Source organism: Hippopotamus amphibius, chromosome 3 (genome assembly GCF_030028045.1).
Source record: "Hippopotamus amphibius kiboko isolate mHipAmp2 chromosome 3, mHipAmp2.hap2, whole genome shotgun sequence".
Classification (NCBI taxonomy): Eukaryota; Metazoa; Chordata; class Mammalia; order Artiodactyla; family Hippopotamidae; genus Hippopotamus; species Hippopotamus amphibius.
In genome coordinates, this window is record NC_080188.1 from 11,281,335 (window position 1) to 11,307,582 (window position 26,248).

Sequence of the window (26,248 nt, forward strand, 5' to 3'; positions counted from 1 at the left end):
CTATTTTAATCTTTTGGTTTTTTTTTAATTTCTTGTCTTCAAATTTAACTCGATATTTTCTTTTGACCCATGTCCCTATTCAGACTTCATCTCTTTCCCTATGCCTAATCTATTGTTTAACTAATTGATGTATGTCTTAAAATCAGTTACAATATTTTTTATTATATATTCATCAAGAATTTATATTATTTCTTAAAGTATTTTATACTTCTATCCTGACCTCCATAATCTTTCATATTTTTTTTTCTGGATATCTCCATTACTTGGATTCTCTCTGTAGGTCTCTTTCTATTGTCTGTTGCTTCTTTTGCTTTTCAGTGATATGTCATTGCTTCCTGAAATGTCTTGTTATTTTTAATTGCACACCAGCAAATGTACATAAAATATTACACAGCTAATTTAATATTGACTGTTTTCTTTCATAAGAGAGAACTTACATCTGCCTCTGATAAGTGACTATGCTAGGGAAACCAGCACTCTCAGCACACCTTAATTCCATCAGCTCGACATGATGTAAACCTGAGTCAGTCCTTTTGAAAGTCCATCTATTTCTATTTATCTCCACTTCAAAAGGTTTAGCCTTTTAGTATTTTTATCCAAAGACTGGGTCTGGTCACCAAGGCTATCCCTGCTTGGAAATCTCTCAACACCAAATTTTTATTTCCTAAAGTCCCTTGACTTTGCCTAGTCAATTGAAAAAAAAAAAAATTGTGTGCTTCAGGCCTGAAAAGTTAACTTGAAACAATTTAAGAGGATTTTTCTGATTCTTTCAGGAAAGTTCCTAAATTCTCTACAACATGCTATACCTATTTTCATACTCTTAAATTTTTCCATGTGAAGTGGGTAAAAATACACAGATTTTACATAAAAAAATAAACATTAATGACATTGGATTCACATAGCTGATTTCATGCTATTTAAAAGGTAAAGCTACCTAATCTGTATAGTTGATCAAAGAGACTATAGTGGCTCCTTAGGTCCAATTGTTGGAAAATGAGACACCTAGAATTTATTTCTATTATGTCCTTCACAAGATTGCCAGTGACAAAATAACTTTAAATATGTAAGAAATCCTAAAAAATAAAAATAAGTAAACAAATATAAACTCCCTCTTACCAAACAAGGATTCTTACTTATTCTAGTTTCTTTTTAATAATAAAACCTCAAGGATAAAAATACTGTTCTAAGAAAGTTCAATTTAAACATTGAGTGACTTAAGACTTTTGTAGATTTGATTATTTTAATATTACCCACACAATCTCTTTTCATATCATTTATATAAGGATTGTATGACCCATAAGAAAATTACGTATTTTCAGGTGTTCCATAAGCAACCCTATCAATCAAATTTGAAAGTAGACCCGCTGTTCACCAAGATATTCAGGCATCCCTTGGGTGATATATGCACAACAAGCACATAAATCGGATTCTGATTTCCAAATACATTGTTGTCAATGTGTAGTTAGGAAAAAGCAGAACTGGTTATCAGATCCAAATGAGGAAGACACCTCAATTCCTCTAGTCCATTTCATTATTCACACATTTCACTGGGCAACTGCCATACTTGATTAACCATGTAAGCTTCTTTCCATTAGAGGGGACTTTACAATTCTGCTGATACTGTGGAAAATTTGCTGATGGTAGCTGCTGTAATATCACAAGGAGGAGGAGATCTGGCGGGAGTGTTGTGGCTATATTTGAATTACTGCAAGATTTACCAAAGCTTATATTCTCTATTATTAGCATTATCAAGTTATAATGGAGAAAGTCATTACTCTACCTTCTACACTATAGTTTGGATCATGGTATTGATCTGCCAAACCTAACAAAATAGTACTTTTATAAATCAAGTATAGTCTATAAAATGACATCAATTATTGAATTATAGATGTCGTAAAATACCATTTAAAACTAGGATCAGAGAATTAAAGGGAATAAAAGGGACTTAGAACCAATATGTTTGCACAGAGAATGGATATGCCAGGTATTTAATATTATATTATTTTAATTAATTCTTATAACCACCACGTAAAGTAGACATAATACCCATGTTATAAATGAATATCTTGAAGCTTACAACAGTTAAGTGACGTGACAGAAATTATAGGTAATTAGTGGCAAACCCAATATTTTAACTCAGGTCTGGATGACTCAAAGCTGTGAAGGTTTCCATTTCAAAGAGCTCTGCTTCACTGAATGATCTGTTTCAGCACTGATATAAATAATCCATGTATCACACATTTTCAAATTATTAGCATTCAGTAGAATATGAATATACTGATTACTCCAAATGCATACTGATAATTCAATAGGCAATTTAGGATTTTACAGAACCTCAGGTTCATCTTTTTAAACAGAAATAATTAAGGCTCATACATACATGTAGGACAATTCTGACAAAGCTTTCTAATTGTGTGGATTCTATTTAATAGGATCCTGCTTTACCTAGAAACGAATATCAGTACAACCCTCATTCTGAACATTACAAAAGCTCCATGGTTATTGGTGCAAAGTGTTGAGGCAGTGACCCATAGTCCAAAGAAGAAATGTCATGGAAACAATGCAACTGATTGCCCAGAAAGTATTTACAATTCCCTGTTACTCCTACAAGGGCCCAATCATACTGAGAACCAGTGGATGTGGGATACTCTCTGGGCTGATAGCCTTGAACATGGGAGTTGAAGTCGCACATGTGGTTTTGTTCAACATTAGTGTGGACAATATTTTTTAATATTGTTAATTTTCCTGGTTTTGTAATGGTACATACAGGAAAGATAAAATGATTTTAAAATACTTTCCTTCAATTTAAATAACGACAAAATTGCTGCTGTATCTATTAACCAACAAAGTGGTCTTTTAGTGAGACTGAAAAGCAGATCTTACACTCTGTTTTCAACAAAGGAGTACTAGTGTCTCTGTGTGCTGGCCAGGACTTTGGCCAATTTATATCAGCTCCTGCCTGACAGGTGCTGCCATTACCCATTACAATATTAGCTCTGTCCCTGGCATATTTAAGGGGGGGAGTTTCTAGCTGTTTTTCTATGGGTTTTTATATTTATTCACATAATGCTAAGAGTTTATTATATAGGATTCTGTGATGTGAACACTGAATGAAAATAAAATTAATAATTGGGGCAAATTTCAAGTTAAATGATAGAAGAAAATTCATCCTGCATTTAAAAAATTTTGATTAGCCCCATGGCTTATCTAGAATCATACTCATATTCCTTTCCCCCAGCACAATATTATACAGATATGCTTAGGCCACTGACTACTTCTTACCAAAAAAAGAAGAAGAAAATGTAAAGAAAGAAAGAAAAAGAAAAGAAAGGAAGGAAGGAAGGAAAGAATGAAGGAAAGAAACAGAGTAAGAAAGGATAGTTATAGAGTTCCATAGACTCTGTATAGGTAATTTATATCCTGTTCATGCTTCTGGCCAGTACTACAGACATCTGAAAACACCACATAGGAAGCTTTATTGTAAACACAGTCAGTTCTGCAATAAAGCCTCATACATATGTTCCCAGAAATCACTGCACTATGCAAAAATCAAGTCATAAAAATCAACCATGGAGATTTATGGGGAAAAACTGGTTATGCCACAGCACTCAAAAACTTCATCAGTGAGACATTTAAAAAAATAGAAACCAAAAAAAAAAGTAGTGAAATTTTTACAAATGTTAAATGATTAAGAAATATGTAAGTACTACAATACTACAATTAATATGGTATTTTCTCTATAAAAAGAGCCTGCTATCATGACATGGTAGAAGAAGGTAGAAGAAAGGTTATCTGAGATCAGGCAGAGTTGTAACAACAGATGTGGATCAGTGTGGCTCATGGCATGCGTGCTGAACAAAGGTTACGGACAGATCTTAGAGGTGTGTGCGTGTATGTGGTTTGTGTATCCTACCAGGCTCACTTCAGGAAACTGGGGACAGTTTCCTATATCATTTAGTGTTTCTCAGGGACAAAACTGCCATAAGAAAATGTGAAATTAACATTTCACCCAAATTGTTCCCAGTACATCAACCACATTGGAATAGATTTTCAAAACAAATGTTAAAGAAGAACTGACTATACTGAGAATTGGTTAACTAACCCATACTCTGATTAGGACTGAGAAATAGAGAAATATACCAATAAATCTGCACAGAGAACTCTCATACTGTCAGCAATTTACTTTAAATTCCCTCAGTATAGGTAAAGTGACAAGTACGTACAAATTCATTTTCATTTACACACAGCTGGTATTACTAATCTGAAATTTTTCAATCAGGAAAAGCTATTCAGGAATGGTTGGTTTTTATTTGAAATACTTATATCCTAAACTATATTTGCAGATGGTTACTGCTTCAAATACCTTTATCACTGATCAAGTTCCCTACAGAGGCTTTGCTGATTGACATAATAGGTATTAGAGACGGTGTTCACTGGTAGAACATGTAGAAGATGCGAGGTAGCATGAAACGTATAGATACTTCCTTATGTGCATGAAGATGGTATAAGAATCAAACATGTTAAGTAGGCTAGACTGTAAGATAGCCTGCAAAGTTTAGTAATCTGATCCTGTGTCTAGAAAGTTACAGGCAGATTTTATCACCTCACTCAAACATGAAATTTAGCTACAATACTTTTGCATGTGCCCTGATGAGGCTTTAAAGAAAGATACTATCAAAAAGGACTAAACAATGAGAAACCTGAGGCTTCATATAACTGTGTGTGTTCTAGCTGTTTATTTTTTGTATGAGGTAGAATGAATTTGAGATTTGCCTTCATTTCTATTTTGAAGTAAGTTTTTGGGAGAACTTCCTAAACTTCTAACCATCTGTAACTATGGGAGATTCATCTATATCCTAAAAATCATCCAATAATTGCAAATGACCAAACTGACCCAGAGAAGTTCACAGAAATTCTCATGATTCACCTGTTTTCCAACTACAGTATTCTCCATTGATCCAAAAATATTTGTCTTAATTTTTTTCCAAAATTACTTCATAAATAAACTGGATAATAATGTAAAATTCATATATACCATCTATTACCTGATATATACACATATATATATCAATTTCTATATATATGTACATATATACACACATATATCTTCATAAGCAGAAAATTTTATTCATAGTTTTATTTTCAAGACTGTCATAGCCTTTCCAAGCCCTTTTGTATCCACAACATCATTTTATCACTTTAGAGAAGCTTTGAGATAGGAATCACCTTTATTTTAAGTATGAGGAAACCACGGAAGCACCAGAAAGTCAAAAAGAGTTGCTTAATGTAACTTAATTAGCCTGAGGCAGAATCAGAACCATTCACTGCTCATCCAGTTAGGGCCCAGCCACAAATAACACTCATGTTTCTGATGCAGCCTTAGAACCTGGGTTCACCCAGTAAATATTTTACTTCAAGACAGTAAGTTAGGATTTGTGGAGTTTCGATTTTTGTTTTAACATTATGCTTTTGTTTTTGTTTGGTGGAGATCAGGATCCATTACTACTACTTAAATGACCAAGAAAAGTTAATCCTCAAATGACCAACTCAGATCAGAAATACAAGGCATAGATGAACCCATCACGTAACCACAAGATTGGTTTTCTAACCCCCCTGGAGACTCTCTTAATGGAACCCTTCTTTTCATATTCTTACCACAGTGCGTAGTCATTTAGCCCAAGCTGTAGTGAAATGGAAAAGTGAATTTTCAGCCCTGATTCTATCTCTCTCACACAGTCACACGTTTATTCCCAGGGAATAATCTACCCCCTGGGAGTCTCCAGCTGATTGTAAAGTGATTTTCTCACACTGAGTTTTCTGTAAATCCAATACAAAGCCCTAAATTTACCAGTTACTGTAAGAATACAAATGGCACCTGTGGAACCACATTCCCTCCTTTGAACTGTGTAGGAATTAACTATAGTTAGTAGATCCAAAATTATAACTGTCCAGGGCAGGTAAAATACGAGAATGAGTGAAATGACATTTTTGCAACAGTGCCTAAGGCTGAGTTGAAGACACTCTTGGGGATAAAGTTCTCACTCATTCATGCACATACACAGTAAATTACCCTAGAAGTAAATTACAACAAAGTGTTGTACAATGGTAAAATTATTGATGTAGTTTAGCTTTTACCCTGAGTTAGATGTGGAAGATCAATTGTTAATATTGTCTTCATCATTTCTAACAGTGCCCAGAGGCACATGAGCAACGACATGGTATGTAGACAGAAGCATAAATAAAGGAAAACAAATCCAGGAAGATGGTTCTCTATGCAAACTTGTTTTTCCTTTAGAATTTACCCGTTGTCCTCACGGAATTGCTATGAACTTTCATTTGGACAGCAAGGACGTTGTATTAGAGAATTCTCTTTCAAGAAATATTAAATATTTTAAAACCAAATCGTTTTTTAAAAATACAGCACTCTGAAGAGTCATCTTTTCCTAGCAACAGTGATTTGAATAAAAACAACAAGAGAGCCTACTAAATGTGTTTCCCAAATGTTACATATTGGGTAAAGAAATGAGAATTAAATGCACCCAGAACCATCTCGCCCATGTTCTTCTCTGCTCCTTTCATTTTTTGTTGTTAACCATTTGTGAAAACCTCACAAAATGTTCAATAAAGATTCATTTATTTTGGTTATATACATTTCACTATTTATTAATCCATTCTGAATTCCAAAAAGAAAATTAGTGTGAGAGAAAAAAATATGTAAATCAAGGAAAAGTTGGATATCAGGAAATAAAATACACAAACAGACCCCTGAGAAGATGGTGAACCCATGCTCTATTCACACAATTGACTTGCCCTTCCCCTACTTTGGTAGCTTTTAAAAATCAACTCTGATCACTCTGCCTAAATCTAAGGGTGGTGTCAAATATGTAAGTTGCATACTTTGCTGAAGGGCAATGCCCGCAGTAAGAAATATATTCATTTATTCACTCAAGAAAACACATTTATTGAGCACTTAACTATTTACCAGATATTGCTCCAGATGCTAGGTCAGCAATGAGTAAAATAGGCAAGGCCTCTGCTCTCATGGAAATTATATGCCAGTGGGTATATTAAAATTATTTATATTATAGGATTTTTTTAAACAAAGGATATAGAATCCTAAGGGGTAATTAGTGCTAAGAAGAAAAAAATAAAGTGGTATAAGAGCTGGGGGTTGAGAATTTCTGTTTTACATAGGGTCTTCAGAGGAGGCTTTCTTAAGATGGAATGTTTTAGCACAGAGCTAAATGAAATGATGAAGTAAGTCAAAATGATAGTTCTGTAAAGAATTATTTAAAGATCCCCTCATTACTCCAAAAATAACATATGGGAAAGCAGTCTACTATCCAAGAGTTAACATTTGACTAGCTCACTAGGGTTTCTACTATTCTGATGCTGAGTGTCTTTCTTTTTAAAGTCAAAATATATCATTTTAATATATTCCTGAAAGTAAGCAGAGCAAGGGGCAGCTCCCAGTCTGTATCACTGTAACCAGCTCAGCATCTTCCAAATAATTAAAATACAGATAAATCACACCCACTGCAGTCACTTACACCCTTCAGGCATTTGTTAGAAGCAAAATGAATTCACATTAAATGAATCAGAGGTATCTGTAAAGTCACTGATTTGATACAATCAAGAATATGGATCTCATAAGATAGCAAGTGACTTTATACTTATTGGACCTAATTGATTCCATTTATAATGATAGTAAACCAAATCTATTCTCACTGAAGGAATAATTTTTGAGCTTAATTGGTAATAAAATGACAACTTCATATAGTTAAATGTTCTTAAACTGTATTATTCCCTCTAATGAATATATTCATAACAGAAAAAGAGAACCTTGGAAATATTCACTGTAACATAAATCTGCTAATCTTTGAGTGTTTAACATCATATTCCTTGTCATTTTATTACTAAATCTTTTAAATTTTGAACAACTGTAATCCATAATCATCTTAATATTACATCAAAATCACAATGTAAAATTTGTGGTAGCATAATGATTTCCATGGTTACATTCAAACCTGTCATAAACACTGAAAGACAATAGTATTAAAAGGTAGTTGGACCCACATGTAAAATTCTTCAGTAATTAGAAATAACAAGGAAACTAAAGGAAATTGTGGAAAAGCAAAGAGCATTTTTATAAAAGCAAACCTATCTTGTATCATTTTATGTTGGCTTTATTTTGGTTTAAACCTTTGACTGAAAATAAGTTTCTATTAGCTCATGGCATTACAAACCTTAGGCAATGTTTCATTAGCACAGAATATCTTAAAGAATAGGCAGTGTGAAGAACAATGGATAAACAGACCTGACACCAATGTGAGCTGGATAAAAACAAGATCACTTGGAAGTAGAATGCTTGTGCACATGAAGTAAATAAATTATTCTTTAAGGAGATGAGAGAATTAAATATTTCAAAAGTATTTATTCTTGGGATTCTACTGCTAAAGAACATTTAATTCTCTTCTATGGACTATTTTGATACATTTATATTTTTCAATTAAATAAAACCTTAATTTGAAAATTCATTATTCATCAAAATTTTTGCCTTAAAACACGTTACTGATTTGCTCTTTTCTAATAATTGCTGTTGAATTTAAGTTTTCAGAGAGGTTTTTGGGGTTCAGATTTTTTTTTGGCCATAATTTTGTCTTTATTTTTTATTTATTAAGCAACATCTATGGCAATAGTTCTGTTGACTACAACTTTTTTGTGGAGGGTAGGGAGGGAGGACATAAACTTTGGGTATTTTATAGGCAACTTATTTTAACAATTTTTAAAATGTTCCAATTTTCAACTCATCATGTTTATGTTAGGATCATTAAAAAAATCAGAAGACTGCCAATTTTATCTTTACTTCCTAATGGATATATATTTGGTAGCCTAGTTCTAAAGTGGAATATGCCACACAAGTGAAATGACCCATGGGGTGAAATCACTACTAAGAGAAACATGACATCTAAGAGGCATATTTTACAACTGCAATTTATAAAGAACCTCAAAACCACACAATATGTTCCTCTCAAATGTGTAAGAGATGTACCTGGTGTACAATAGTAAACTTCAAAATAGCTAAAGAGCTTCAATTATTAGCCTGCCATTGTTCTATTCCTCCACATCTTAAAACCTTGCTCTTCACAGTGTAGTTCAAGAAGCAGCAGCACAGACATACTACCTGGGACCTTGCTATACTTGAAGAAGCTCAGTCCCTACTCAAGACTTTGATTCACAGTCCACATTTTCACAAGATCTCTAGGTGATTTTCAGGCATATTAAATTTTGAAAAGCATTAGATCTTCTCTGGAATCTTTATTAGAAATAAGCAACATATATTGCTTACATAGCCTATTACCATGATAATTTATTTCTGTCTTAATGGATTAAATAACACAAACCAATGTTTCAAAGTCTATAAGTTGTCTGACTCCCTTACCTGTTGGTTCTCTAGGGCACTGAGTTTGCAAAAGCAGTTCCATAAGAGCCACCAGGTCTGTTACCTCTGACAGCATTCTGATGCCTCTGATGATGGCATCAAAAGATAGGATTAAATGGGTAAAACATCTAGGGTTTCTAAAGAGAAAAGATCTCCAAATTTAGTAAATATTTTGGATTATTTTAAGCGTTTTTAAAGTAACTATATTAAATATAAACCTGTGCTATAATAAAAGCATGGTCAATAATTTTCAAAACATACTGGCATAATTTTGAATTACTGATAATTATAAATTTATTTAGTACTTATCATACACCACAGTTGTAAGCAATTTTTTTTTTTTTGGCAGTGCTGAGTCTTCATTGATGCATGCAGGCTTTCTCTAGCTGTGGCGAGCAGGGGCTACTCTTCGTTGCAGTGCACCGGCTTCTCAGTGCAGTGGCTTCTCTTGTTGTGGAGCACTGGCTCTAGGCACCTGGGCTTCAGTAATTGCAGCACACAGACTCAGTAGTTGTGGCACACAGGTTCTAGAGCACATGAGCTTTAGTAGCTGCAGCATGTGGGCTCAGTAGTTGGGGTGCACAGGCTCTAGGGCACACAGGCTTCAGTAGTTGTAGCTCACGGGCTTAGTTCGCTCTGTGGCTTGTGTCCCCTGCATTGGCAGATGGATTCTTAACCACCGCACCACCAGGGAAGTCCTATAAGCATTTTTACATGCATTTAATTCTTACAGGTATCTGATGATGAAGGTACATTTTTGTCTTTTTTTAAATAAAGGTGACTGAGAACAGATGCTAAGAAATATTAAGCGGTTTTGCCAAAGTGATAACAGCTAGAAAATAATGGATGATCCAGCAATTCCACTCCTCAGAGCAATTCCACTCCTCCCAAGAGAAATGAAGACACATGTTCACACAAAAATTAGTACGTAAATGTTTACAACAGCATTATTTCTAATAGATAAAAGATAGAAACAATCCATTCATTAATGGATCAAATGTTCATTAAATGGATGACTGGATAAACAAAATATGATATATCCATACAACGGAATATTACTCAGCCATAAAAGGGATGAAGCACTGATACAGCCTAAGACATGGATGAACCTTGAAAACATTATGCTAAGTGAAGGAAGCCAGTCACAAAAGACCACATATTATATGATTCCATTTATATGAAAGTTCAGAATAAGGAAATCTATAGATACAGAAGTAGATTAGTGGTTGCTTAGGGCTCAAGGGATATAGGGATAGATGACAGCTAAAAAGTACTAGTTTTCAAAGTGATGAAAATGCTCTAAGACAATCTGTGAATAAGATAAAAAAAAAAACCACTGAATTGCACACTTTAAATGGATTAACTGCATAGTATGTGAACTGTATCTGTATAAAATTGTTTAAAAAAAAAACCATTATTCACAACCAAAAATAAATACATAAATAAATAAATAATGGACAAGGATTCAAACCAGGCAACTTACCTCCAAGTCAGAATAATATGAAATTTAAAGAGTTTTAAAATCTTAGAAAAGTTATGTAACATGAAATTTCAATTTTATCTCATTCAGTAAATTCACTTTTGTGTGAGTTGCTCATTTGAGTTCAGGAAGTTTCTAAAGGACAGGAGAAGTCCCTGGACCAGATATAGGAAGGATGTTACCAAGATCAACAAGTGTGGAATGATAGAGGTGAGCAGAAGATAAAAAGCAGTGGCTCAGTCACAGCTGGATGGAGCTGAGGTCAGAGGATGGGAGAAGGAAACCCAGGATGGAAGGTGTAGGGTTTGTGAAGTCCTGTGGCTCAAGAGCCAAAATTATGAATTCTAGGCATTCAGTACATGCCATTTTCCTTTTACGTAAGCCCCAGAGTTTACATGGGAGATGGTGGCTACATCGGGGCCTGGATCAGGCCAAAGAGTTTTGGATTTACTTTGAAGTTAATTAACCTAATCATTCTAAGTATTTTCTTTGGAACAAAAGATTTTTGGCTCTCAGTGCTGGCTCAGTTCTAGCTCAGCCTTGAAACTAAAGGATGGTTCCAATTTGAAAAGCTCTTACAGACAGGTCAAGTCTCAACTTTAACTATGTAATATCACTTTTCATATAAAAATTTACAATTGCTTTCTTAACACTCCAGTTTTCATCCAAGAGCCCCTTGCTACTAACCAGCGAGTCTAAACCCTCCTTCCTCCTTGCTGTCAATTTTTTGAGTTAATAGCTAGCCTCCAGAATTCCTCTGTTACCTAATGCTTCATTTTCTTATTAGAAGGCATTATGAATCAGGCAATTTACATTTACTAAATCCTTACTCTGCACCCAGCACAAGGCTAAGTCTTTTACATTCATGATTTGCAACATTCATAGAACATCATCCCTATCTTTCAGATGACAGAATCAAGGCTTAGAGTAATATCTTATCTCACTTACAAAGAAGGGAGTAAAATCAAGAAACAAACTGACTCCAAAGGTCTTTGCCTTTTCACCATGCTATGTTACTTCCACTACATGACAGTATGAATTTCTCTCTCTTTTTCTATTAGATGACACCATCTTTTTGCCACTCACTTTTCTTATCAACAATTCATTAACTGTGTAAAATCATGCACTTCAGAATAATAACTTTTATCTCTAAAGCAAACAACTCCACACATGGATCTTCAAAGAATTGCTCTTTATTTATTCCCTGAAAATTACAAAACATATTTGGATTGCCACTCTCAGTACAGCTAAAGTAGCAGGGATCAATTTACCCTCCAACCTGGTACAGCCAAAAGCAAACAAACACAATATATAAAATAATGGTTTTTAAGGCACTGAACATCAGTAACCAAAAGATACTGATCCTGGCAAGATGTAAAATGTATTAGTTTCCTTTTGCTACTGTAATAAATTACTGAAAACTTAATGACTTAAAAGAATTAAAAATTCTCTTGCAGTTCTGGAGGTCAGTCTCACTGGAATGAAGTGAAGGTGCTTGCCAGGACTGATTCTCCCTGGAGGTTCTGAGTGGAGAACCATTTTCTCACCCTTTTTAGCTTCTGGGGTCCCCTGAACTCCTTTGCCTGTGCCCACAACTGCATCTTCAAAGTGCATCACTTGCTTCTCTACTTCCAGCATCACGTAACCTTCTCCTCTGACTCTGACGCTTCTTTCATTCCTCTTCTAACCAGCATAGTGACTACACTGGGCCCACCTGGATAACGTAAGCCAGGCTCCCCACTGCAAGACTGACTGTTAATTATACCTGCAAAGTCTTATTTCCTATATAAGGTAACACTCACAGGTTCTGAGGTTAAAAGGTAGACATCCTGCAGGACTATTATTCAGCCTGCCACAGAAAATCAATGAAGTAAGCCCTAAGATTGTCCAAGATATTTCTTTAAAAGAATGAAAGGAGGGAGACAAGGTGGAGGTTTACAGTCTTCTTGAATTGAGGAGACAGAGCTGTGGGTCCACAAAGATCAACACAGCTAGAATTACAGAACAAACTATGAGACAGGCCAGGGTTTTATTTTACTTTGGGTTTTTGTTTGTTTGCTTGCTTGGGGTGGGGGGTGGGGAGATTGGAAGGAGACAGGCATGGAACTATACTGTCCTAAGATTTATATGCTGTTTGAGAAGTAGTATATCACTTGACAGTAGACTGTGATAAGTTTATATTAGAAATCCTAAAACAATCACATAAATAAGTACAAAAGAGTTATGCAAACATCTGAATTTTTTTAAAAATAACATTTCCACTAGTATCAAAAACCATGAAGTATAGGTCTAAACCTGACTAAAGATGTGCAAAACTGATAAACTGAAAATGAGAATGTATTATAGCAATAAGGACCCAAATGAAAGGCAAAATTTAGTTCAGAAGATTTAATATTGTTAAGATATCAATTTTCCCCAATGATCTATAGATCTGATATAATCCAATCAAAATCACTGCAGGGTTTTTTTCATAAAAATTGACAAACTGATTCTAATATTCACATCAAAATGCAAAGAACCTAGAATAGCTAAAAACAGAGAAAAATTTGGAGAACATTACGTGATCTCAGTAATTATTATAAAACTACACTAATTAAGAAGCTGAGGTTTGAGCATAAATATAGATTTTTTAAAAATCAGAATAGAGCTCAGAAATAGATCCACATGTATCTGGACAACTGATTTTTGACAAAGCTGCAAAAGGCAACTTAGTGGAAAATGATAGTTTTTCTACAATTTGGTCCTGGAACAATTTGAAATTGGAACTCCACATACATTTCAAATTTAATCAGAGATTTGATTCATATCTCATAGTGTATATAAAACCCAACTCAGAATGGATCATAGATCTAAATGTAAAACCTCAAACTACAGAGCATCCAGAAAACATATAAGAAAATCTTTGTGAACTGGAATTAAACAAAAATGTTTCAATATGACCCATAAAATCATTGAGGACATAAAAAATACTTACCTACTACCTTACAACTCTGTAAACATAAGAGAGAAACTTCAAGAGTGAGTCAAAAACCTCAGTATGAGCCTTGAGTGAAATTTTGATAGTACTGTCCAAACAAATAGGGAAAAACTAGCCTCTTATAAGCAACACCCCTACAATATTGTCCAATGTGATTTTATGCCCTTTGACTCAAATCCATATCTCCTATTTATACTGATTGATTTATAGGACTAAACACAAGTTTTTAATACTAGGTATACACAGTACTTAATAGTAGGTATGCAATCATAACATTCTGATTGTGTTCAGAATGATAATGTCTATAGCTGTAAACTAGAAAATTGGACTAACTCTTCAAAGAAATCTATGAGTTGTATACAATACAAAGAAAGATGGTTAACAGAGAATACGAACAATGTAAGCCTTCAAGTATCTGGGTGTAATTCTCCATAATTCAATTTTCTTACTGTGAGAAAAGAGCATTTCAAATAATGAATAAAGTTAAGGTCTAGCAGAGCTGCAATGGCCTCAGTGGATATGTAGTGTTGGAAAAAAAAAAAAACTTTAATCTTTTGATCCACTGAGAATCAGACTGTTTATTACTGCAGTACAATCTAGCCCATCCTTGCTGATGGTGGTGGGGAGCACAGGAAAAGAGGAACTCTGAATGAAGTCTTAGCCTTAGTACAAAGTGACTAAAAGGAGTGGGCAGAAATGTTCTCTTCTTTGATCTGAGAACTGGTTACATGAGTGTGTTCAGTTTTTGAAAAGGCATTGATCTGTATACCTATAGGTACTTTTCTATATCTGCATATAGAGGTAATACATCCATACATAAAATCTTCCATTCTAAAAGATTTTCTTTTTTTGAGATAGGTGGAACAGTTTGAACTCACTTACTGTTTTGTGGAAGTTGGATAAATTCACTAAAGAAACAGGCATGACAGGAGCAGGAGGCATTCCAGATGATGTGAAAGCCACTAACAGAATTATCTGGAGACAGAACGAATGGATGTTGAGAAGCCAATGAGAAAGGGATTATGGCAATGTAGTTTTGTACTAATCAAAGAAAAGATTTTTTTTTTGTGGCAAAAGAAAGGATTTTGTAAATCCCAGAAGGCATGCTGACAATAGAAGCGATTAAATGTGACATGACAGAGAGGAATGAATGTATTTTGTTCCAAAATGTTAGACCTCAGGCAGCATTTAGATAGTCCTGAAGCACAGAGTGACAGAAAAGTGAGGCAGAGAGTACATTTCTGCAAAAACCTGTCTTCATTGCAGACAGTTGGGATAGACACATCCTATCCAGAATACTGACAATGGTCATAATCCTGGGCCAGGAGAAAGACCAGGCAGCATAGACTTAAGGTTCATTTTATTTCTTTCATATTCAAATAATAAACCTAATACTAAGTCTTTATCTTTTAAGTATAATTTTCTGAATGACCTTTAACATTTGTTTTCTAAAACTTCGTAGATTTTGTTTTTGCCAAAACTTCCATTTCATATAATGAATTAATAATATCTTCTGCTCTTAGTGGATTCTGAAAAAAATGCCTAAAAGATCTAAAGTGACCACATTTTTCTAAGTTCAGTAATTTTGAAAATCAAACTCTTGATCATCAAAAACTAACAGAATATAGTTGTAGAAGAGTTAGGCACACAAACTTTGTAAGTTCATAGTTAATCTGTATATTTAAAACATATCCACAATAACTGATTTATTATAAGTTGATCTGTGTTTGTTATTCCATTTTGGACAAAGCAAAACATGAAACTAGTGCTTGCATGGTTAACCATAATTGAACACTGAAGCCAAATCATAGAATGTCTGAGCAGGCATAAGCCACCGGGAAATCCAGGGGGCAAACTATAAGTAGGACATAGGTCAACAGGTACTGGGCACCAAGAAGACAGAAAGAAGAAAAGGAAATACAAATCTGGAGAAAGAGAGAGATTAACGTATGAGACATTACTGGCCTGAAGGTAGAAGAGCAGTGAACAAGAGAGATGTCAAGTTACATAAATGGGAGGAACCAGGACAGTGCTTGGGAATGACCTGAAATCGAACCACAGGTTATAAATGTGGAGTTGTTAAACCATTCTTTTCATAGATAAGAGTTGACTCAAGAAATAGGAGGCAAGGCAAGGGAGTCCTACAGATGGAAATCAAGTGATGTCAACTATTAGGGAAATAACTGCTGAAGCTGAGAACCAGGGTGGGACTGACAGCTGATTGATTATTTGTGAAATCCCTTCTGTTCCCATTTGAAAGTATGGGCAATATCAAAATAGAGCTGTTGATACTTGAAAGACTGTAACACCTGTGTCTACTCTCTGGTTCTCAGGGATATTTAAAAGCATTCTGATGGTCTGCTAGAGCAGTGAGCCTCAAACTTTAATGTGCCTATGAATCACCTGAGGATCTTGATAAAAGTCAGGTGCTGATTCAGTAGGTCTAGATGGAACCTAAGGTCTGCATTTCTAAGATGCTCCCATAAAATGCCCTTGGTGCTGTTCCTTGGCCTACCTTAGAGTAACAAGGTGCTGGAAGACCTTGAAGACTTTAAAACAAAACTGAACAAAACAAAGCAAGCCTGAAAATTGAAGCATAGAGGAGACGGATCAAGATGACAGAGTAGGAGTACGTGCGCTCACTCCCTCTTGCAAGAGCACCAGAATTACAACTAACTGCTGAACAATCATCGACAGAAAGACACTGGAACTCACCAAAAATGACACCCCACATCCAGAGACAAAAGGAGAAGCCGCAGTGAGACGGTAGGAGGGGCGTAATCGCTTTACAATCAAATCCCACAAATGCTGGGTGGGTTACTCACAAGCTGGAGAACAGTTATTCTGCAAAAGTCCACCTACTGAAGTGAAGGTTCTGAGCCTCACGTCAGGCTTCCCAACCTGGGAGTCCAGAAACAGGTGGGAGTAATCCCTAGAGAATCAGACTTTGAAAGCCAGCGGGATTTGACTGCAGGACCTCCACAGGACTGGGGGAAACAAACTCCACTTTTGGAGGGCACACAAAAAAGTGTGCTCACCAGGACCCAGGCGGAAGGAGCAGTGACCCCATAGGAGATTGAATCAGACCCACCTGCTGGTGTTGGAGGGTTGCCGGCAGAGGTGGGGGGTGGCTGTGGCTCACTGAGACAGGGGCACTGGTGGCAGAGGTTCTGGGAAGTGCTCTTTGGCATGAGCCCTCCCAGAGTCTGTCAATAGCCTCACTAAAGAGCCAATAAGCTCCACTGCTAGGTAGCCTCAGGCCAAATATCAAACAAGGTGGGAACACAGCCCCACCCATTGGCAGACAAGCAGATTAAAGTTTTACTGATCTCCGCCCACCAAATCAGATTAAAGTCTTATTGAGCTCCGCCTAACCAGCCCTACCCAGCATCAGTACCTCCCATCAGGAAGCATGTTCCAGCCTCCTAGATAGCTTCCTCCACAAGAGGGCAAACAACAGTATCAAGCAATATCAACAGTATTTCCTTCTGTGGAACTGAAAACCACAGCCACAGAAAGATACATACAATGGAAAAGCAGAGGACTTTGTACCAGATGAAGGGACAGGATAAAGCCCCAGAAAAACAACTAAGTGAAGAGGAGATAGGCACGCTTCCAGAAAAAGAATTCAGAATAATGATAGTGAAGATGATCCAGGACTTTGAAAAAAGACTGGAGGCAAAGATCAAAAAGTTTACCAAAGACCTAGAAGAATTAAAGAACAAACAAACAGAGATATGCAACACAATAACTGAAACAAGAAATACACTAGAAGGAACCAATAGCAGGTTAACTGAAGCAGAAGAGCGAGTAAGTGACCTGGAAGACAGAATGGTGATAATCACTGATGTGGAAAAGAATAAGGAAAAAAGAATGAAAAGAACTGAAGACAGCCTAAGAGACCTCTGGGACAATGTTAAACGCACCAACATTCGCATTATAGGGGTCCCAGAAGGAGACGAGAGAGAGAAAGGACCCGAGAAGATATTGGAAGAGATTATAGTTGAAAACATCCCTAACATGGGAAAGGAAATAGCTACCCAAGTCCAGGAAGTGCAGAGAGTCCCAGGCAGGATAAATCCAACGAGAAACACACCAAGACATACAGTACTCAAATTGACAAAAATTAAAGACAGAGAAAAGGTATTAAAAGCAACAAGGGAAAAACAACAAATAACATACAAGGGAATTCCCATAAGGGTAACAGCTGATTTCTCAGCAGAAACTCTGCAAGCCAGAAGGGAGTGGCATGATATACTTCAAGTGATGAAAGAGAAGAACCTACAACCAAGAATACTCTACCCAGTAAGGATCTCATTCAGATTCGATGGAGAAATCAAAAGCTTTACAGACAAGCAACAGCTAAGAGAATTCAGCACCACCAAACCAGCCTTACAACAAATGCTAAAGGAACTTCTCTAAGTGCGAAACATAAGAGAAGAAAAGGACCTACAAAAACAACAACAAGACAATTAAGAAAATGGTAATAGGATCATACATATCGATAATTACCTTGAATGTAAATGGACTAAATGCACCAACCAGAAGACACAGACTGGCTGAATGGATACAACAACAAGACCCATATATATGCTGTCTCCAAGAGACCCACTTTAGACCTAGGGACACATACAGACTGAAAGTAAGGGGATGGAAAAAGATATTCCATGCAAATGGAAATCAAAAGAAAGCTAGAGTAGTGATACTCATATCAGGTAAAATAGACTTTAAAATAAAAAATGTTACAAGAGACAAGAAAGGACATTACATAAAGATCAAGGGATCCATCCAAGAAGAGACAACAATTATAAATATATATGCACCCAATATAGGACACCTCAATACATAAGGCAAATGCTAACAACTATGAAAGAGGAAATCGACAGTAACACAATCATAGTGGGGGACTTTAACACCTCACTTACACCAATGGACAGATCAGCCAGACAGAAAATTAATAAGGAAACACAAGCTTTAAATGACACAATAAATCAGCTGGACTTAATAGATATCTATAGGACATTACATCCAAAAACAGCAGATTACACATTCTTCTCAAGTGCACATGGAACAGTCTCCAGGATAGATCATATTTTGGGTCATAAATCAAACCTTGGTAAATTCAAGAAAATTGAAATCATATCAAGCATCTTTTCCAACCATAACGCTATGAGATTAGAAATCAATTACAGGAGAAAAACTGTAAAAAAAATAAACACATGGAGGCTAAACAATACGCTACTAAATAATCAACACATCACTGAAGAAATCAAAGAGGAAATCAAAAAATACCTAGAGACAAATGACAATGAAAACACAATGATCCAAAACCTATGGGATGCAGCAAAGGGAGTTCTAACAGGGAAGTTTATAGTAATACAATCCTACCTCAAGAAACAAGAAACATCCCAAATAAACAATCTAAGCTTACACCTAAAGAAACTAGAGAAAGAAGAGCAAACAAAACCCAAAGTTAGTAGATGGAGAGAAATCATAAAGATCAGAGCAGAAGTAAATGAAATAGAGACAAAGAAAACAATAGCAAAAATCAATAAAACTAAAAGCTGGTTCTTTGAGAAGATAAATAAAATCGATAAACCTCTAGCAAGATTCATCAAGAAAAAGAGGGAGGGGACTCAAATCAATAAAATTAGAAAGGAAACAGGAGAAGTTACAACAGACACTGCAGAGATAAAAAGCACCATAAGAGATTACTACAAGCAACTATATGCCAATAAAATGGACAACCTGGATGAAGTGGACAGATTCTTAGGAAGGTATAACCTTCCAAGACTGAATCAGGAAGACAGAGAAAATATGAACAGACCAATCACAAGTCATGAAATTGATACTGTGATTAAAAATCTCCCAACAAACAAAAGTCCAGGACCAGATGGATTCACAAGTGAATTTTATCAAACATTTAGAGAAGAGCTAACACCCATCCTTCTCAAACTCTTCCAAAACATTGCAGAGGAAGGAACAATCCCAAACTCATTTTATGAGGCTACCATCACCCTGATACCAAAAGCAGACAAAGATACTACAAAAAAAGAAAACTACAGACCAATATCACTGATGAAGTTTGATGCAAAAATCCTCAACAAAATACTAGCCAACAGAATCCTACAACACATTAAAAGGATCATACACAATGATCAAGTGGGGTTTATCCCTGGAATGCAAGGATTCTTCAATATACGCAAATCAATCAATGTGATACACCATATTAACAAATTGAAGGATAAAAACCACATGATCCTCTCAATAGATGCAGAAAAAGCTTTTGACCAAATTCAACACCCATTTATGATAAAAACTCTCCAGAAGGTGGGCATAGAGGGAAACTACCTCAACATAATAAAGGCCATATATGACAAACCCATAGCAAACATCATTCTTAATGGTGAAAAACTGGAAGCATACCCTCTAAGATCAGGAACAAGACATGGATGTCCACTCTCGCCACCAATATTCAACATAGTTTTGGAAGTCCTTGTCACAGCCATCAGAGAAGAAAAAGAAATCAAAGGAATCCAAATTGGAAAAGAAGAAGTAAAACTGTCACTGTTCGCAGATGACATGATACTATACATAGAAAATCCTAAAGATGCCACCAGAAAACTACTCGAGCTAATCAATGAATTCAGTAAAGCTGCAGGATACAAAATTAACGCACAGAAATCTCTTGCATTCCTATACACTAACAATGAAAGATCAGAAAGAGAAATTAAGGAAACAATCACATTCACCATTGCAACAAAAAGAATAAAATACCTAGGAATAAACCTAACCAAGGAGGCAAAAGACCTGTACTCAGAAAACTATAAGACACTCATGAAAGAAATCAAAGACAATACAAACAGATGGAGGGACATATCATGTTCTTGGATTGGAAGAATCAACATTGTGAAAATGACTATACTACCCAAAGCAATTTACAGATTCAATGCAATCCCCATCAAATTACCAATGACATTTTTCACAGAACTAGAACAAGACATTTTACAATTTGTATGAAAACGCAAAAGACCCCGAGAAGCCAAAGCAGTCTTGAGAAGGAATGATGGAGTTGGTGGAATCAGGCTTCCTGACTTCAGGCTATACTACAAGGCTACAGTGATCAAGACAGTATGGTACCAGCACAAAAACAGAAATACAGATCAATGGAACAGGATAGAAAGCCCAGAGGTAAACTATGGTCAACTAATCTATGACAAAGGAGGCAAGGATATACAATGGAGAAAAGGCAGCCTCTTTAATAAATGGTGTTGGGAAAATTGGACAGCTACATGTAAAAGAATGAGATTAAAACACTCCCTAACACCATACACAAAAATAAACTCAAAATGGATTAAAGACCTACATGTAAGGCCAGACACTATAAAACTACTAGAGGAAAACATAGGAAGGACACTCTTTGACATAAATAACAGCAAGATCTTTTCTGATCCACCCCCTAGAGTAATGGAAATAAAAACAAAAATAAATAAGTGGGACCTAAGGAAACTTCAAAGCTTCTGCACAGCAAAGGAAACTATAAGCAAGACAAAAAGACAACCCTCAGAATGGGAGAAAATATTTGCAAACAAATCAACAGACAAAGGACTAATCTCCAAAATATATAAACCGTTCATGCAGCTCAATATCAAAAAAACAAGCAACCCAATCAAAAAATGGGCAGAAGATCTAAATAGGCATTTCTGCAAAGATGACATATGGATGGCCAAGAGGCACATGAAAAGCTGCTCAACATCACTAATTATTAGAGAAATTCAAATCAAAACTACAATGAGGTATCACCTCACTCTGGTTAGAATGGGCATCATCAGAAAATCTACACACAGTAAATGCTGGAGCGGGTGTGGAGAAAAGGGAAAGCTTTTGCACTGTTGGTGGGAATGTAAATTGTTATAGCCACTGTGGAGAACAGTATGGATGTTCCTTGAAAAACTAAAAATAGTTACCATATGACCCGGCAATCCCACTGCTGGGCATATACCCAGAGAACACCATAATTCAAAAAGACACATGCACTCCAATGTTCACTGCAGCACAATAGCCAGGACATGGAAGCAACCTAAATGTCCATCAACAGATGAATGGATAAAAAAGATGTGATATATATATACAATGGAATATTACTCAGCTGTAAAAAGCAAGGAAACTGGGACATTTCTAGAGATATGGATCGACTTGGAGACTGTCATACAGAGTGAATTGAGTCAGAAAGAGAAAAACAAATGCCGTATATTAACACATATATACGGACTATAGAAAAATGGTACAAATCAACTGGTTTGCAAGGTGGAAATAGAGACACAGATGTAGAGAACAAACATATGGACACCCAGTGGGGAAAGTGGGGAGGGTTGGGGAGGAATGAATTGGGAGATTGGGATACCAAACTGTATGCTCTAAATATATGCAGTTTATTGTATGTTAACTGTATCTCAATTAAAAAAAATGAAGCAAAAATATGGAAAAAAATCTAATAATAAATGCTTTATTTTTGTCTCCCATTTTTCAAGATATTAGCTTGATGCTGAAATAAGAGGTATTTGATCCAAGACATTTTAACCCTCTCTTTTGGTTGTGCTATTGAGAATTTTGTTAATCAGTGGCATCTTGCAATGAGTCAACAAAACGGAATCTGAGTCAGCAAAATGCATTCTAAGAAGCACCTACACCTTGGATAAGAAGTGTAGCAGTATCGTTAATGAGTACAGGCTTGGACCATGCAGTCCTGGCTCAGTGCTCAATTTACCTTCCATCATCAGTGTGACTTTGGGAAAACTATTTCCTGTCTGAGACTTGTGACCCTCACAGACAAAGGCAGATATTTCTTTCAAATCATATTGTAAATTAGATAATATCCAGTATGTAAAATTACTACCACAATGAATGGCAGGTGATTTTTCATATCTGCTAGTAATTGCTGAGCTCATTTTTGTACACAGGAAAGATGTTTTTGCCTTGAAGGAAAACTACATTTCTCAATAAGGCCTTCCATTTTATGTGGATACTTTCACCCCAGGAAGTCACTTTCTCCATCACTTGGGAAGATAAAATGAAATCAGAAAACTTGAAGTGACCTCCACAACCACATAGAATCCATTCAATGCCAAGAAAATCAGATGGGTTCTTTTCATTCAAGTTTATTTTAGTGTTTATCTCCATATTTATCCACTACCTTTGAAAACAAATTCTGTTTACACCATCAGATTAAACTCAACCACAGCCGTTGTCTTGTCAATGTTATGTAATAATTAAAGCATCTATTTCTTGGGCATTTGCTATGAGAATGGTATTATATTTAACCCTAAGATTTTTAAGACGTATTTCAGAGTCTTATAATGTCTCAGTCATCTTGAGAAAATCTCTCTAGACAATTGTTCTCAAGTTGAATTATTGTGGGTAAGACTTAGTGAAAAAAAGAATGCAAATATATTTGATTAATAAATTTAATTTCCTGTCAAATGTATAAAACTAATATACAACATTGTGCTCAAAACAATGCTACATATTCAGAGACATTTCAGAAACATCTAGAAAGATGGATAATAGCTTGTTCATTTTATAATTAGTTCAGAGGCTGCTATGAAAATCTTTAGTCATTAAATATCTGAAATCTATTTAACATAATTGATATACGTGCATATGTAATACTTCTGATTATAATCGATTCTATAAATAATGCATGCCACTTACAGCACACATCATTTTGATTTGTTTTCAATATTTATCTTAAAATATATATATGGTTTTTATTTCTGTATCTGATTTCTGAAAACCATAGATTAAATATTCAGAGTTTGCTATTTAAACGCTACTTGATTCCCATTTAAATATCAGTCCTCAAAGCATTCAAACTAGAGGTATAATTAATCATCAAAAACCCATTAAAAACAAGGAATTTTAGTTAAAGTTAGTTTTAACATTATTTCACTCTTAAGAAACAGATGATTGGTACAGCCACTATGGAAAACAATTTGGAGGTTCCTTAAAAAACTACACATAGAACTACCATATGACCCAGTAATCCCACTCCTGGGCATATACCCAAAGAAAACCATAATCCCAAAAGAAACGTGTACCATAATGTTTATTGCAGCACTATTTACAATAGCCAGGACATGGAAGCAACCTAAATGCCCATCAACAAATGAATGGATAAAGAAGATGTGGCATATATATACAATGGAATGTTACTCAGCTATAAAAAGGGATGAGATGGAGCTATATGTAATGAGGTGGATAGAACTACAATCTGTCATACAGAGTGAAGTAAGTCAGAAAGAGAAGGACAAATATTGTATGCTAACTCACATATATGGAATCTAAAAATGGTACTGATGAACTCAGTGACAAGAACAAGGATGCAGATACAGAGAATGGACTGGAGAACTCGAGGTATGGGAGGGGGCGGGGGGTGAAGGGGAAACTGAGACGAAGCGAGAGAGTAGCACAGACATATATATACTACCAACTGTAAAATAGTCAGTGGGAAGTTGTTGTATAACAAAGGGAGTCCAACTCAAGGATGGAAGATGCCTTAGAGGACTGGGGTGGGGAGGGTGGGGGGGACTCGAGGGGGGGCAGTCAAGGAAGGGAGGGAATATGGGGATATGTGTATAAAAACAGATGATTGAACCTGGTGTACCCCCCCCCAAAAAAAAGAAACAGATGAATCTATCTTGCAGAAATGTAAGCAGTTTGCTCATTCTAAAGGCCCATAGCATGGAGATTCTTATTTTGCATTTTTATTTTATTTTGGAGTTGTTTTTTGTTTCTGTCTTTTTGTTCATCCAATTTCCTTACCATTAGCTTTAAATCACTCTTACTAATATGTTTTTGGCAGTCCTTTTTAAACAGACTTGAAAATCCCTCAATAAACTAAAGGGCAAAATAAAACCCTGACTAAGGACGTTTTAAAGTCAATATCCTTAGAATTAACTGTCTAAAGCTCTCAGATCTACTTCCCTGTCCTTTCTTCAACTTATCTAAGATTTCCACAATAAAACAAATTGTTCATTAGTAACTCTGAATAGTCTTGCCCTGCTATACTCACTCCCTTTCCTTTCTGTGTTGTGTTTTATAACCCAGGAATTACTTGGGAAGTAATTCAAATGGAATTAGAAATATAATGAATCTAATTATTCATTGTTTCACCAAGTATGTATTCGCTATCCACTGTGCCCCGGCACTTTGCTATATATGATAAACAAGATGTAGTCCCTATGATCAAAGAGCGTAACATATACCACAAGGTTTCCAACCTGATAAGGGCTATGATGGGGTGAAGTATCCACCACTCTGGGTTCAAAGAAGGGGTTTCCTTTCTAGTTTTAGTGGGTTAAGAAAGTCTCCTTAAAGAAAGTGATGTTTAAAACCAGTCCTAAAAGATGACTGGAATTGAAGTGGAGGGATAAAAAAGAGCATTCTAGGCAAAGGACAAAACATAAGCCAAGGTTCAGAGGTGGAAAAGAACACAGTAGGCTCAGGGATCTTGTTTATACTATGCTGAAAAGTCAAGGGTAGGTTTAGAGAGTGAGAGTTCTTACGAACCTTGGAAAGGCAAGCAATATGAAGGGTGTTCCTCATGAAATAAGTTAATGTGTATAAATATCCTAGGATGATACCTGCTACAAAGAAAGTATTTAACAGATGTTTATCATTATGCATGTAGTATTGCTTTGTTAAATTATTATAATTTTGATCACCTACTGTTATGGACCGAGCGGTTATGTCTTCCACTCCCTCAATTCATGTACTGAAATCCTAATCTCCCCCGCACCCCCACCATCATGTGATGGTGTTAGGAGGTAAGGCCTTTGGGAGATGATTAGGTCATAAAGTGAATCAGAGCCCTTATAAAAGAGACCCCAAAGAACTCCCTAGACCCTTCTGCCATGTGAAGACACAGAGTGAAGATGGCCTTCTACGAACCGGAAAGCAGGCCCTCACCAGACACTAAATCTGCTGGGACCTTCATTCTGGACTTCCCAGCCTGCAAAACTATGACAAATATAAGCTACCAAGTACAGTATTTTGTCATAGCAGCTCAGATGGACTAAGACACCTACCTATTAAAAGAAACTGAGTAGAAGAAGGGATGGCATAAATAAATCAGTAACCCACACTTGGAAATATGTGAGTAAAGACAGACATTATGCAATCATTTATCAAAATTAATTTATGGAGACGAATAAATACAAAGATGGAATGTGGCTTTATTAATTAGGAAGAGATGATAATGTGGCCTTTTTGAAACCAGCCACCCCTTACCTTAGGACCAATTTAGGACAATTACGGTTGATGAGTTTATTTTCACTGTATGTTTAAAGAA